The sequence below is a fragment of the Stegostoma tigrinum genome, chromosome 11 (genome assembly GCF_030684315.1).
Source record: "Stegostoma tigrinum isolate sSteTig4 chromosome 11, sSteTig4.hap1, whole genome shotgun sequence".
Classification (NCBI taxonomy): Eukaryota; Metazoa; Chordata; class Chondrichthyes; order Orectolobiformes; family Stegostomatidae; genus Stegostoma; species Stegostoma tigrinum.
Window position 1 is genome coordinate 89,029,426 of NC_081364.1, and position 14,460 is coordinate 89,043,885.

Here is a 14,460-nt window from a genome sequence, read left to right on the forward strand (position 1 = left end):
CCCTGCGCCACAGTTCACTCGGTGCCCTGCGCCACAGTTCACTCGGTGCCCTGCGCCACAGTTCACTCGGTGCCCTGCGCCACAGTTAACCCGGTGCCCTGCGCCACAGTTCACCCGGTGACCTGATGCACAGTTCACTCGGTGCCCTGCGCCACAGTTCACTCGGTGCCCTGCGCCACAGTTTACTCGGTGCCCTGCGCCACAGTTCACTCGGTGCCCTGCGCCACAGTTCACTCGGTGCCCTGCGCCACAGTTCACTCGGTGCCCTCCGCCACAGTTCACTCGGTGCCCTGCGCCACAGTTGACCCGTTGCCCTGATGCACAGTTCACTCGGTGCCCTGCGCCACAGTTCACTCGGTGCCCTGCGCCACAGTTGACCCGTTGCCCTGATGCACAGTTCACTCGGTGACCTGCGCCACAGTTCACCCGGTGCCCTGCGCCACAGTTCACTCGGTGCCCTGTGCCACAGTTCACTCGGTGCCCTGCGCCACAGTTAACCCGGTGCCCTGCGCCACAGTTCACCCGGTGGCCTGATGCACAGTTCACTCGGTGCCCTGCGCCACAGTTCACTCGGTGCCCTGCGCCACAGTTCACACGGTGCCCTGCGCCACAGTTCACTCGGTGACTGATGCACAGTTCACTCGTTGACCTGCGCCACAATTCCCTCGGTGCCCTGCGCCACAGTTCACTCGGAGCCCTGCGCCACAGTTCACTCGGTGCCCTGCGCCACAGTTCACTGGGTGCCCTGCGCCACAGTTAACCCGGTGCCCTGCGCCACAGTTCACTCGGTGCCTGATGCACAGTTCACCCGGTGCCCTGCGCCACAGTTCCCTCGGTGCCCTGCGCCCCACATCACTCGGTGCCCTGCGCCACACTTCACTCGGTGCCCTGCGCCACACTTCACTCGGTGCCCTGCGCCACACTTCACTCGGTGCCCTGCGCCACACTTCACCCTGTGCCCTGCGCCACAGTTCATCCGGTGTCCTGCGCCACAGTTCACTCGGTGCCCTGCGCCACAGTTCACTCGGTGCCTGATGCACAGTTCACACGGTGCCCTGCGCCACAGTTCACCCGTTGCCCTGCACCACAGTTCACCCGGTACCCTGCGCCACAGTTCACTCGGTGCCTGATGCACAGTTCACTCGGTGCCCTGCGCCACAGTTCACTCGGTGCCTGATGCACAGTTCACTCGGTGCCCTGCGCCACAGTTCACTCGGTGCCCTGCGCCACAGTTCACCCGGTGCCCTGCGCCACAGTTCACTCGTTGCCTGATGCACAGTTCACTCGGTGCCCTGCGCCACAGTTCACCCGGTGCCCTGCGCCACACTTGACTCGGTGCCCTGCGCCACACTTCACTCGGTGCCCTGCGCCACACTTCACTCGGTGCCCTGCGCCACACTTCACTCGGTGCCCTGCGCCACACATCTCTCGGTGCCCTGCGCCACAGTTCACTCGGTGCCTGATGCACAGTTCACTCGGCGCCCTGCGCCACAGTTCACTCGGTGCCCTGCGCCACAGTTCACTCGGTGCCTGATGCACAGTTCAGTCGGTGCCCTGCGCCACAGTTCACTCGGTGCCCTGCGCCACAGTTCACTCGGTGCCTGATGCACAGTTCACTCGGTGCCCTGCGCCACAGTTAACCCGGTGCACTGCGCCACAGTTCACCCGGTGCCCTGTGCCACAGTTCACCCGGTGCCCTCCGCCACAGTTCACTCGGTGCCTGATGCACAGTTCACTCGGTGCCCTGCGCCACAGTTCACTCGGTGCCCTGCGCCACAGTTAACCCGGTGCCCTGCGCCACAGTTCACCCGGTGCCCTGCGCCACAGTTCACCCGGTGCCCTGCGCCACAGTTCACCCGGTGCCTGATGCACAGTTCACTCGGTGCCCTGCGCCACAGTTCACTCGGTGCCCTGCGCCACAGTTCATTCGGTGCCCTGCGCCACAGTTCACTCGGTGCCCTGCGCCACAGTTCACTCGGTGCCCTGCGCCACAGTTAACCCGGTGCCCTGCGCCACAGTTCACCCGGTGCCCTGATGCACAGTTCACTCGGTGCCCTGCGCCACTGTTCACTCGGTGCCCTGCGCCACAGTTTACTCGGTGCCCTGCGCCACAGTTCACTCGGTGCCCTGCGCCACAGTTCACTCGGTGCCCTGCGCCACAGTTCACTCGGTGCCCTCCGCCACAGTTCACTCGGTGCCCTGCGCCACAGTTGACCCGTTGCCCGGATGCACAGTTCACTCGGTGCCCTGTGCCACAGTTCACTCGGTGCCCTGCGCCACAGTTAACCGGGTGCCCTGCGCCACAGTTCACCCGGTGGCCTGATGCACAGTTCACTCGGTGCCCTGCGCCACAGTTCACTCGGTGCCCTGCGCCACAGTTCACACGGTGCCCTGCGCCACAGTTCACTCGGTGACTGATGCACAGTTCACTCGTTGCACTGCGCCACACTTCACTCGGTGCCCTGCGCCACAGTTCACTCGGAGCCCTGCGCCACAGTTCACTGGGTGCCCTGCGCCACAGTTAACCCGGTGCCCTGCGCCACAGTTCACTCGGTGCCTGATGCACAGTTCACCTGGTGCCCTGCGCCACAGTTCCCTCGGTGCCCTGCGCCACACATCACTCGGTGCCCTGCGCCACACTTCACTCGGTGCCCTGCACCACACTTCACTCGGTGCCCTGCGCCACACTTCACTCGGTGCCCTGCGCCACACTTCACCCTGTGCCCTGCGCCACAGTTCACCCGGTGTCCTGCGCCACAGTTCACTCGGTGCCTGATGCACAGTTCACTCGGTGCCCTGCGCCACAGTTCACTCGGTGCCCTGCGCCACAGTTCACTCGGTGCCCTGCGCCACAGTTCACTCGGTGCCCTGCGCCACAGTTCACCCGGTGCCCTGCGCCACAGTTCACTCGGTGCCTGATGCACAGTTCACTCGGTGCCCTGCGCCACAGTTCACTCGGTGCCCTGCGCCACAGTTCACTCGGTGCCCTGCGCCAAAGTTCACTCGGTGCCTGATGCACAGTTCACTCGGTGCCCTGCGCCACAGTTCACCCGTTGCCCTGCGCCACAGTTCACCCGGTACCCTGCGCCACAGTTCACTCGGTGCCTGATGCACAGTTCACTCGGTGCCCTGCGCCACAGTTCACTCGGTGCCTGATGCACAGTTCACTCGGGGCCCTGCGCCACAGTTCACTCGGTGCCCTGCGCCACAGTTCACCCGGTGCCCTGCGCCACAGTTCACTCGGTGCCCTGCGCCACAGTTCACTCGGTGCCCTGCGCCGCAGTTCACTCGGGGCCCTGCGCCACAGTTCACCCGTTGTCCTGCGCCACAGTTCACCCGGTACCCTGCGCCACAGTTCACTCGGTGCCTGATGCACAGTTCACTCGGTGCCCTGCGCCACAGTTCACTCGGTGCCCTGCGCCACAGTTCACTCGGTGCCTGATGCACAGTTCACTCGGTGCCCTGCGCCACAGTTCACCCGTTGCCCTGCGCCACAGTTCACTCGGTGCCTGATGCACAGTTCACTCGGTGCCCTGCGCCACAGTTCACTCGGTGCCTTGCGCCACAGTTCACCCGGTGCCCTGCGCCACAGTTCACCCGGTGCCTGATGCACAGTTCACTCGGTGCCCTGCGCCAGAGTTCACCCGGTGCCCTGCGCCACAGTTCACTCAGTGCCTGATGCACAGTTCACCCGGTGCCCTGCGCCACAGTTCACCCGGTGCCCTGCGCCACAGTTCACCAGGTGCCTGATGCACAGTTCACTCGGTGCCCTGCTCCACAGTTCACTCGGTGCCCTGCGCCACAGTTCACTCGGTGCCCTGAGCCACAGTTAACTCGGTGCCCAGCGCCACAGTTCACTCGGTTCCCTGCGCCACAGTTCACTCGGTGCCCTGCTCCACAGTTCACTCGGTGCCCTGCGCCACACTTCACTCGGTGCCCTGCGCCACACTTCACTTGGTGCCCTGCCCCACACTTCACTCGGTGCCCTGCGCCACACTTCACTCGGTGCCCTGCACCACACTTCACTCGGTGACCTGCGCCACACTTCACTCGGTGCCCTGCGCCACACTTCACTCGGTGCCTGATGCACAGTTCACCCTGTGCCCTGCGCCACAGTTCACCCGGTGCCCTGCGCCACAGTTCACTCGGTGCCTGATGCACAGTTCACCCGGTGCCCTGCGCCACAGTTTCCTCGGTGCCCTGCGCACAGTTCACTCGGTGCCCTGCGCCACAGTTCATTCGGTGCGCTGCGCCACACTTCACTCGGTGCCCTGCGCCACAGTTCACTCGGTGCCCTGCGCCACAGTTCACTCGGTGCCCTGCGCCACAGTTAACCCGGTGCCCTGCGGCACAGTTCACCCGGTGCCCTGCACCACAGTTCACTCGGTGCCTGATGCACAGTTCACTCGGTTCCCTGCGCCACAGTTAACCCGGTGCCCTTCGCCACAGTTCACCCGGTGCCCTGCGCCACAGTTCACTCGGTGCCCTGCACCACAGTTCACTCGGTGCCCTGCTCCACAGTTCACTCGGTTCCCTGCGCCACAGTTAACCCGGTGCCCTTCGCCACAGTTCACCCGGTGCCCTGCGCCACAGTTCACTCGGTGCCTGATGCACAGTTCACTCGGTGCCCTGCGCCACAGTTCACTCGGTGCCCTGCGCCACAGTTCACTCGGTGCCCTGCGCCACAGTTCACTCGGTGCCCTGCGCCACAGTTAACCCGGTGCCCTGCGCCACAGTTCACCCGGTGCCCTGATGCACAGTTCACTCGATGCCCTGCGCCACAGTTCACTCGGTGCCCTGCGCCACAGTTCACTCGGTGCCCTGCGCCACAGTTCCCTCGGTGCCCGGCGACAGTTCACTCGGTGCCCTGCGCCACACTTGACTCGGTGCCCTGCGCCACACTTGACTCGGTGCCCTGCGCCACACTTCACTCGGTGCCCTGCGCCACACTTCACTCGGTGCCCTGCGCCACACTTCACTCGGTGCCTGATGCACAGTTCACTCGGTGCCCTGCGCCACAGTTCACTTGGTGCCCTGCGCCACAGTTCACTCGGTGCCCGGCGACAGTTCACTCGGTGCCCTGCGCCACACTTGACTCGGTGCCCTGCGCCACACTTCACTCGGTGCCCTGCGCCACACTTCACTCGGTGCCCTGCGCCACACTTCACTCGGTGCCCTGCGCCACACTTCACTCGGTGCCCTGCGCCACACATCTCTCGGTGCCCTGCGCCACAGTTCACTCGGTGCCTGATGCAAAGTTCACTCGGCGCCCTGCGCCACAGTTCACTCGGTGCCCTGCGCCACAGTTCACTCCGTGCCTGATGCACAGTTCACTCGGTGCCCTGCGCCACAGTTCACTCGGTGCCCTGCGCCACAGTTCACTCGGTGCCTGATGCACAGTTCACTCGGTGCCCTGCGCCACAGTTAACCCGGTGCCCTGCGCCACAGTTCACCCGGTGCCCTGCGCCACAGTTCACCCGGTGCCCTGCGCCACAGTTCACTCGGTGCCTGATGCACAGTTCTCTCGGTGCCCTGCGCCACAGTTCACTCGGTGCCCTGCGCCACAGTTCACACGGTGCCCTGCGCCACAGTTCACTCGGTGCCCTGCGCCACAGTTCACTCGGTGCCCTGCGCCACAGTTCACTCGGTGCCCTGCGCCACAGTTCACTCGGTGCCCTGCGCCACAGTTCACTCGGTGCCCTGCGCCACAGTTAACACGGTGCCCTGCGCCACAGTTCACCCGGTGCCCTGATGCACAGTTCACTCGGTGCCCTGCGCCACAGTTCACTCGGTGCCCTGCGCCACAGTTTACTCGGTGCCCTGCGCCACAGTTCACTCGGTGCCATACGCCACAGTTCACTCGGTGCCCTGCGCCGCAGTTCACTCGGTGCCCTGCGCCACAGTTCACTCGGTGCCCTCCGCCACAGTTCACTCGGTGCCCTGCGCCACAGTTGACCCGTTGCCCTGATGCACAGTTCACTCGGTGCCCTGCGGCACAGTTCACCCGGTGCCCTGCGCCACAGTTCACTCGGTGCCCTGTGCCACAGTTCACTCGGTGCCCTGCGCCACAGTTAACCCGGTGCCCTGCGCCACAGTTCACCCGGTGGCCTGATGCACAGTTCACTCGGTGCCCTGCGCCACAGTTCACTCGGTGCCCTGCGCCACAGTTCACACGGTGCCCTGCGCCACAGTTCACTCGGTGACTGATGCACTGTTCACTCGTTGCCCTGCGCCACACTTCACTCGGTGCCCTGCGCCACAGTTCACTCGGAGCCCTGCGCCACAGTTCACTCGGTGCCCTGCGCCACAGTTCACTGTGTGCCCTCCGCCACAGTTAACCCGGTGCCCTGCACCACAGTTCACTCGGTGCCTGATGCACAGTTCACCCGATGCCCTGCGCCACAGTTCCCTCGGTGCCCTGCGCCACACATCACTCGGTGCCCTGCGCCACACTTCACTCGGTGCCCTGCGCCACACTTCACTCGGTGCCCTGCGCCACACTTCACTCGGTGCCCTGCGCCACACTTCACTCGGTGCCCTGCGCCACACTTCACTCTGTGCCCTGCGCCACACTTCACCCTGTGCCCTGCGCCACAGTTCACCCGGTGTCCTGCGCCACAGTTCACTCGGTGCCCTGCGCCACAGTTCACTCGGTGCCTGATGCACAGTTAACCCGGTGCCCTGCGCCACAGTTCACCCGGTGCCCTGCGCCACAGTTCACCCGGTGCCCTGCGCCACAGTTCACTCGGTGCCTGATGCACAGTTCACTCGGTGCCCTGCGCCTCAGTTCACTCGGTGCCCTGCGCCACAGTTAACCCGGTGCCCTGCGCCACAGTTCACCCGGTGCCCTGCGCCACAGTTCACCCGGTGCCCTGCGCCACAGTTCACTCGGTGCCTGATGCACAGTTCACTCGGTGCCCTGCGCCACAGTTCACTCGGTGCCCTGCGCCACAGTTCACTCGGTGCCCTGCGCCACAGTTCACTCGGTGCCCTGCGCCACAGTTCACTCGGTGCCCTGCGCCACAGTTAACCCGGTGCCCTGCGCCACAGTTCACCCGGTGACCTGATGCACAGTTCACTCGGTGCCCTGCGCCACAGTTCACTCGGTGCCCTGCGCCACAGTTTACTCGGTGCCCTGCGCCACAGTTCACTCGGTGCCCTGCGCCACAGTTCACTCGGTGCCCTGCGCCACAGTTCACTCGGTGCCCTCCGCCACAGTTCACTCGGTGCCCTGCGCCACAGTTGACCCGTTGCCCTGATGCACAGTTCACTCGGTGCCCTGCGCCACAGTTCACTCGGTGCCCTGCGCCACAGTTGACCCGTTGCCCTGATGCACAGTTCACTCGGTGACCTGCGCCACAGTTCACCCGGTGCCCTGCGCCACAGTTCACTCGGTGCCCTGTGCCACAGTTCACTCGGTGCCCTGCGCCACAGTTAACCCGGTGCCCTGCGCCACAGTTCACCCGGTGGCCTGATGCACAGTTCACTCGGTGCCCTGCGCCACAGTTCACTCGGTGCCCTGCGCCACAGTTCACACGGTGCCCTGCGCCACAGTTCACTCGGTGACTGATGCACAGTTCACTCGTTGACCTGCGCCACACTTCCCTCGGTGCCCTGCGCCACAGTTCACTCGGAGCCCTGCGCCACAGTTCACTCGGTGCCCTGCGCCACAGTTCACTGGGTGCCCTGCGCCACAGTTAACCCGGTGCCCTGCGCCACAGTTCACTCGGTGCCTGATGCACAGTTCACCCGGTGCCCTGCGCCACAGTTCCCTCGGTGCCCTGCGCCCCACATCACTCGGTGCCCTGCGCCACACTTCACTCGGTGCCCTGCGCCACACTTCACTCGGTGCCCTGCGCCACACTTCACTCGGTGCCCTGCGCCACACTTCACCCTGTGCCCTGCGCCACAGTTCATCCGGTGTCCTGCGCCACAGTTCACTCGGTGCCCTGCGCCACAGTTCACTCGGTGCCTGATGCACAGTTCACACGGTGCCCTGCGCCACAGTTCACCCGTTGCCCTGCACCACAGTTCACCCGGTACCCTGCGCCACAGTTCACTCGGTGCCTGATGCACAGTTCACTCGGTGCCCTGCGCCACAGTTCACTCGGTGCCTGATGCACAGTTCACTCGGTGCCCTGCGCCACAGTTCACTCGGTGCCCTGCGCCACAGTTCACCCGGTGCCCTGCGCCACAGTTCACTCGTTGCCTGATGCACAGTTCACTCGGTGCCCTGCGCCACAGTTCACCCGGTGCCCTGCGCCACACTTGACTCGGTGCCCTGCGCCACACTTCACTCGGTGCCCTGCGCCACACTTCACTCGGTGCCCTGCGCCACACTTCACTCGGTGCCCTGCGCCACACATCTCTCGGTGCCCTGCGCCACAGTTCACTCGGTGCCTGATGCACAGTTCACTCGGCGCCCTGCGCCACAGTTCACTCGGTGCCCTGCGCCACAGTTCACTCGGTGCCTGATGCACAGTTCAGTCGGTGCCCTGCGCCACAGTTCACTCGGTGCCCTGCGCCACAGTTCACTCGGTGCCTGATGCACAGTTCACTCGGTGCCCTGCGCCACAGTTAACCCGGTGCACTGCGCCACAGTTCACCCGGTGCCCTGTGCCACAGTTCACCCGGTGCCCTCCGCCACAGTTCACTCGGTGCCTGATGCACAGTTCACTCGGTGCCCTGCGCCACAGTTCACTCGGTGCCCTGCGCCACAGTTAACCCGGTGCCCTGCGCCACAGTTCACCCGGTGCCCTGCGCCACAGTTCACCCGGTGCCCTGCGCCACAGTTCACCCGGTGCCTGATGCACAGTTCACTCGGTGCCCTGCGCCACAGTTCACTCGGTGCCCTGCGCCACAGTTCATTCGGTGCCCTGCGCCACAGTTCACTCGGTGCCCTGCGCCACAGTTCACTCGGTGCCCTGCGCCACAGTTAACCCGGTGCCCTGCGCCACAGTTCACCCGGTGCCCTGATGCACAGTTCACTCGGTGCCCTGCGCCACTGTTCACTCGGTGCCCTGCGCCACAGTTTACTCGGTGCCCTGCGCCACAGTTCACTCGGTGCCCTGCGCCACAGTTCACTCGGTGCCCTGCGCCACAGTTCACTCGGTGCCCTCCGCCACAGTTCACTCGGTGCCCTGCGCCACAGTTGACCCGTTGCCCGGATGCACAGTTCACTCGGTGCCCTGTGCCACAGTTCACTCGGTGGCCTGATGCACAGTTCACTCGGTGCCCTGCGCCACAGTTCACTCGGTGCCCTGCGCCACAGTTCACACGGTGCCCTGCGCCACAGTTCACTCGGTGACTGATGCACAGTTCACTCGTTGCACTGCGCCACACTTCACTCGGTGCCCTGCGCCACAGTTCACTCGGAGCCCTGCGCCACAGTTCACTGGGTGCCCTGCGCCACAGTTAACCCGGTGCCCTGCGCCACAGTTCACTCGGTGCCTGATGCACAGTTCACCTGGTGCCCTGCGCCACAGTCCCCTCGGTGCCCTGCGCCACACATCACTCGGTGCCCTGCGCCACAGTTCACACGGTGCCCTGCGCCACAGTTCACTCGGTGACTGATGCACAGTTCACTCGTTGCACTGCGCCACTGTTCACTCGGTGCCCTGCGCCACAGTTTACTCGGTGCCCTGCGCCACAGTTCACTCGGTGCCCTGCGCCACAGTTCACTCGGTGCCCTGCGCCACAGTTCACTCGGTGCCCTCCGCCACAGTTCACTCGGTGCCCTGCGCCACAGTTGACCCGTTGCCCGGATGCACAGTTCACTCGGTGCCCTGCGCCACAGTTCACCCGGTGGCCTGATGCACAGTTCACTCGGTGCCCTGCGCCACAGTTCACTCGGTGCCCTGCGCCACAGTTCACACGGTGCCCTGCGCCACAGTTCACTCGGTGACTGATGCACAGTTCACTCGTTGCACTGCGCCACACTTCACTCGGTGCCCTGCGCCACAGTTCACTCGGAGCCCTGCGCCACAGTTCACTGGGTGCCCTGCGCCACAGTTAACCCGGTGCCCTGCGCCACAGTTCACTCGGTGCCTGATGCACAGTTCACCTGGTGCCCTGCGCCACAGTCCCCTCGGTGCCCTGCGCCACACATCACTCGGTGCCCTGCGCCACACTTCACTCGGTGCCCTGCACCACACTTCACACGGTGCCCTGCGCCACACTTCACTCGGTGCCCTGCGCCACACTTCACCCTGTGCCCTGCGCCACAGTTCACCCGGTGTCCTGCGCCACAGTTCACTCGGTGCCTGATGCACAGTTCACTCGGTGCCCTGCGCCACAGTTCACTCGGTGCCCTGCGCCACAGTTCACTCGGTGCCCTGCGCCACAGTTCACTCGGTGCCCTGCGCCACAGTTCACCCGGTGCCCTGCGCCACAGTTCACTCGGTGCCTGATGCACAGTTCACTCGGTGCCCTGCGCCACAGTTCACTCGGTGCCCTGCGCCACAGTTCACTCGGTGCCCTGCGCCAAAGTTCACTCGGTGCCTGATGCACAGTTCACTCGGTGCCCTGCGCCACAGTTCACCCGTTGCCCTGCGCCACAGTTCACCCGGTACCCTGCGCCACAGTTCACTCGGTGCCTGATGCACAGTTCACTCGGTGCCCTGCGCCACAGTTCACTCGGTGCCTGATGCACAGTTCACTCGGGGCCCTGCGCCACAGTTCACTCGGTGCCCTGCGCCACAGTTCACCCGGTGCCCTGCGCCACAGTTCACTCGGTGCCCTGCGCCGCAGTTCACTCGGTGCCCTGCGCCGCAGTTCACTCGGGGCCCTGCGCCACAGTTCACCCGTTGTCCTGCGCCACAGTTCACCCGGTACCCTGCGCCACAGTTCACTCGGTGCCTGATGCACAGTTCACTCGGTGCCCTGCGCCACAGTTCACTCGGTGCCCTGCGCCACAGTTCACTCGGTGCCTGATGCACAGTTCACTCGGTGCCCTGCGCCACAGTTCACCCGTTGCCCTGCGCCACAGTTCACTCGGTGCCTGATGCACAGTTCACTCGGTGCCCTGCGCCACAGTTCACTCGGTGCCTTGCGCCACAGTTCACCCGGTGCCCTGCGCCACAGTTCACCCGGTGCCTGATGCACAGTTCACTCGGTGCCCTGCGCCAGAGTTCACCCGGTGCCCTGCGCCACAGTTCACTCAGTGCCTGATGCACAGTTCACCCGGTGCCCTGCGCCACAGTTCACCCGGTGCCCTGCGCCACAGTTCACCAGGTGCCTGATGCACAGTTCACTCGGTGCCCTGCTCCACAGTTCACTCGGTGCCCTGCGCCACAGTTCACTCGGTGCCCTGAGCCACAGTTAACCCGGTGCCCAGCGCCACAGTTCACTCGGTTCCCTGCGCCACAGTTCACTCGGTGCCCTGCTCCACAGTTCACTCGGTGCCCTGCGCCACACTTCACTCGGTGCCCTGCGCCACACTTCACTCGGTGCCCTGCCCCACACTTCACTCGGTGCCCTGCGCCACGCTTCACTCGGTGCCCTGCACCACACTTCACTCGGTGACCTGCGCCACACTTCACTCGGTGCCCTGCGCCACACTTCACTCGGTGCCTGATGCACAGTTCACCCTGTGCCCTGCGCCACAGTTCACCCGGTGCCCTGCGCCACAGTTCACTCGGTGCCTGATGCACAGTTCACCCGGTGCCCTGCGCCACAGTTCCCTCGGTGCCCTGCGCACAGTTCACTCGGTGCCCTGCGCCACAGTTCATTCGGTGCGCTGCGCCACACTTCACTCGGTGCCCTGCGCCACAGTTCACTCGGTGCCCTGCGCCACAGTTCACTCGGTGCCCTGCGCCACAGTTAACCCGGTGCCCTGCGCCACAGTTCACCCGGTGCCCTTACCCACAGTTCACTCGGTGCCTGATGCACAGTTCACTCGGTTCCCTGCGCCACAGTTAACCCGGTGCCCTTCGCCACAGTTCACCCGGTGCCCTGCGCCACAGTTCACTCGGTGCCCTGCACCACAGTTCACTCGGTGCCTGATGCACAGTTCACTCGGTTCCCTGCGCCACAGTTAACCCGGTGCCCTTCGCCACAGTTCACCCGGTGCCCTGCGCCACAGTTCACTCGGTGCCTGATGCACAGTTCACTCGGTGCCCTGCGCCACAGTTCACTCGGTGCCCTGCGCCACAGTTCACTCGGTGCCCTGCGCCACAGTTCACTCGGTGCCCTGCGCCACACTTCACTCGGTGCCCTGCGCCACACTTCACTCGGTGCCTGATGCACAGTTCACCCTGTGCCCTGCGCCACAGTTCACCCGGTGCCCTGCGCCACAGTTCACTCGGTGCCTGATGCACAGTTCACTCGGTGCCCTGCGCCACAGTTCACTCGGTGCCTGATGCACAGTTCACTCGGTGCCCTGCGCCACAGTTCACTCGGTGCCCTGCGCCACAGTTCACCCGGTGCCCTGCGCCACAGTTCACTCGTTGCCTGATGCACAGTTCACTTGGTGCCCTGCGCCACAGTTCACCCGGTGCCCTGCGCCACACTTGACTCGGTGCCCTGCGCCACACTTCACTCGGTGCCCTGCGCCACACTTCACTCGGTGCCCTGCGCCACACTTCACTCGGTGCCCTGCGCCACACATCTCTCGGTGCCCTGCGCCACAGTTCACTCGGTGCCTGATGCACAGTTCACTCGGCGCCCTGCGCCACAGTTCACTCGGTGCCCTGCGCCACAGTTCACTCGGTGCCTGATGCACAGTTCAGTCGGTGCCCTGCGCCACAGTTCACTCGGTGCCCTGCGCCACAGTTCACTCGGTGCCTGATGCACAGTTCACTCGGTGCCCTGCGCCACAGTTAACCCGGTGCACTGCGCCACAGTTCACCCGGTGCCCTGTGCCACAGTTCACCCGGTGCCCTCCGCCACAGTTCACTCGGTGCCTGATGCACAGTTCACTCGGTGCCCTGCGCCACAGTTCACTCGGTGCCCTGCGCCACAGTTAACCCGGTGCCCTGCGCCACAGTTCACCCGGTGCCCTGCGCCACAGTTCACCCGGTGCCCTGCGCCACAGTTCACCCGGTGCCTGATGCACAGTTCACTCGGTGCCCTGCGCCACAGTTCACTCGGTGCCCTGCGCCACAGTTCATTCGGTGCCCTGCGCCACAGTTCACTCGGTGCCCTGCGCCACAGTTCACTCGGTGCCCTGCGCCACAGTTAACCCGGTGCCCTGCGCCACAGTTCACCCGGTGCCCTGATGCACAGTTCACTCGGTGCCCTGCGCCACTGTTCACTCGGTGCCCTGCGCCACAGTTTACTCGGTGCCCTGCGCCACAGTTCACTCGGTGCCCTGCGCCACAGTTCACTCGGTGCCCTGCGCCACAGTTCACTCGGTGCCCTCCGCCACAGTTCACTCGGTGCCCTGCGCCACAGTTGACCCGTTGCCCGGATGCACAGTTCACTCGGTGCCCTGTGCCACAGTTCACTCGGTGGCCTGATGCACAGTTCACTCGGTGCCCTGCGCCACAGTTCACTCGGTGCCCTGCGCCACAGTTCACACGGTTCCCTGCGCCACAGTTCACTCGGTGACTGATGCACAGTTCACTCGTTGCACTGCGCCACACTTCACTCGGTGCCCTGCGCCACAGTTCACTCGGAGCCCTGCGCCACAGTTCACTGGGTGCCCTGCGCCACAGTTAACCCGGTGCCCTGCGCCACAGTTCACTCGGTGCCTGATGCACAGTTCACCTGGTGCCCTGCGCCACAGTCCCCTCGGTGCCCTGCGCCACACATCACTCGGTGCCCTGCGCCACAGTTCACACGGTGCCCTGCGCCACAGTTCACTCGGTGACTGATGCACAGTTCACTCGTTGCACTGCGCCACTGTTCACTCGGTGCCCTGCGCCACAGTTTACTCGGTGCCCTGCGCCACAGTTCACTCGGTGCCCTGCGCCACAGTTCACTCGGTGCCCTGCGCCACAGTTCACTCGGTGCCCTCCGCCACAGTTCACTCGGTGCCCTGCGCCACAGTTGACCCGTTGCCCGGATGCACAGTTCACTCGGTGCCCTGCGCCACAGTTCACCCGGTGGCCTGATGCACAGTTCACTCGGTGCCCTGCGCCACAGTTCACTCGGTGCCCTGCGCCACAGTTCACACGGTGCCCTGCGCCACAGTTCACTCGGTGACTGATGCACAGTTCACTCGTTGCACTGCGCCACACTTCACTCGGTGCCCTGCGCCACAGTTCACTCGGAGCCCTGCGCCACAGTTCACTGGGTGCCCTGCGCCACAGTTAACCCGGTGCCCTGCGCCACAGTTCACTCGGTGCCTGATGCACAGTTCACCTGGTGCCCTGCGCCACAGTCCCCTCGGTGCCCTGCGCCACACATCACTCGGTGCCCTGCGCCACACTTCACTCGGTGCCCTGCACCACACTTCACACGGTGCCCTGCGCCACACTTCACTCGGTGCCCTGCGCCACACTTCACCCTGTGCCCTGC